Below are 1,807 nucleotides of genomic sequence, written 5' to 3'. Positions count from 1 at the left end.
TATACGTAAAAAATTTCCACGTACAAAATACATACATACATATGCACACACATATATAGTAAGATTAAAACAAAATATGTGCAACCATGATCCAATTTAAGAATAACGTGTTATAGGAACGACTTATAGCATCTTTGCGCTTTTCTTCCACGGTGTCCTCTTCTCTCTACGCAAGAGATAATGATTATCCTGAAATTTCTGTTACTCCTTCTCTTGGTTTTCTTTTGTAAGTTCACCAGATATGTGTTCGTTCCTGTTTTGAACTTCATATGAGTGGAGTCATACGGCAAAACTGATTGTCATTTCTGCTGGATGCAGGTTTTGGCTTCATTCACTATCATTGAGAATTTTACTTTTCTTGTACTTGAATGTTAAACAAAGTAGTCTCATCTGGATTATGATTTGCGAAACGTCCTTAAACCATACAACAATATCCCACCAAACAGGTGAAGCAGAGACCTAACGACAGTGGTGTGGTCTTGATATTTAAAATGCAGGGTCAAGCTTTGTGCAGTGGCAGTATCGTAGCCAATGAAGTTTATCCAAGGCGCGATTATTGCTAATTAAAATGCAGGGTCAGGGGATAGCCAACACATACCTTTATTGTTAACTTTTGCCTTTTACATGCATATAAATACACATATAATTATATATTTATCCATATACGTCTAAGTGTGTGTACGTTTATATTACATGTAAATATACACTTAACACAAAGTTCTCTCTCATCCTTTTTACCTTGAAATCTTTTTCCAGAATTCATATTGCCACCTCTGTGTTTAGGTTGGTATATCACTGCCACCTTTTTCTTTTTAATCTTTCTGTTTTTGTTGTTGTTTTTTAGAGAGAGAGAGAGAGAAAGAGCGCGCGAGCACACGGTGGGGGGAGGGGCAGAAGGAGAGGGAGAGAGAGAATTTGAAGTGACTCCACGCTGAGTGTGGAACCTGATGCGGGGCTTGATCTCACGACCCTGAGACCATGACCTCAGTCGAAACCAAGAGTCAGACACTTAACCGACTGAGCCTCCCAGGCACCCAAGTCCTCTTGTGAATTTTTTTTTTTTAATGTAGGCTCCATGCCCAGCATTTTAATCTTTTGTATCCTTCTGCTTTAGTATGTGTTTTATAAGCAAGATAGAGTTAATGTTTGAATTTTAACTCAAGGTGAAGAGTATTTGTCTTTTAGGTATATTGAGCCATTAACCGTATTGCACTAACTGATAACGTTTGTTCTTGTTTGGAACTTTTCTGATTATCTGGAAGGCCCTACAATATCAGCTTTTTATAAATCATTTGCCTTGTGCTGGAGTGGTGCAATGTGACCCTCAAGTGCTCACTCGCCAGTTTTTCAAATGAAAAATTAAGTCCCTTCTTTGGTGTTTTCTTTTTGACCTTGTAACTAGAACAACGGTTTGCAAACCTGATTATTCTATAGATTAGTGAGCCCAGAATTCTCCACCATCACAGAGAGAAAGAAAACCACAGCTGCTACCTTGCATTTCCCGGGAGGGAGCCAGTGTAGACGCAAGTCGGAAAGACAGCGCTGACTCGGACTAGAGGCAGTTGACAATGCTCCCGCTTGAGCGGGCCTCAGAGCAGGGAAGGGGGTGGAGGGTGCACGGGCAGTGGCCCCCATTTATCCTAAAGAGGCTACGTCAGTGTCATTTGGAAACTAGATATTTTGTATTTTTTGTTCATACTGTGCAAGTATCTTGGATCCAGTATTCAAAGGCGGAAAAGTGAGGGACATTGGCATTGTTCTGAGTTCACCTGGCTCACAGAGCAGGCATCGCTCTCCGGCATTTCTG

At 40.6% G+C, this 1,807-nt stretch overlaps 1 pseudogene; it reads left to right on the top strand.

Annotated features, from left to right (window-relative positions):
- Positions 1 to 502: 502 nt before the first annotated feature.
- LOC118522366 (U4 spliceosomal RNA) lies at positions 503 to 634 on the top strand (annotated as a pseudogene).
- Positions 635 to 1,807: the final 1,173 nt, after the last annotated feature.

This window comes from Halichoerus grypus, chromosome 3, assembly GCF_964656455.1.
Source record: "Halichoerus grypus chromosome 3, mHalGry1.hap1.1, whole genome shotgun sequence".
Taxonomy (NCBI): domain Eukaryota; kingdom Metazoa; phylum Chordata; class Mammalia; order Carnivora; family Phocidae; genus Halichoerus; species Halichoerus grypus.
Note: the sequence above shows the minus strand (reverse complement) of the source record. Positions and strands in the feature narration are given on the sequence as shown.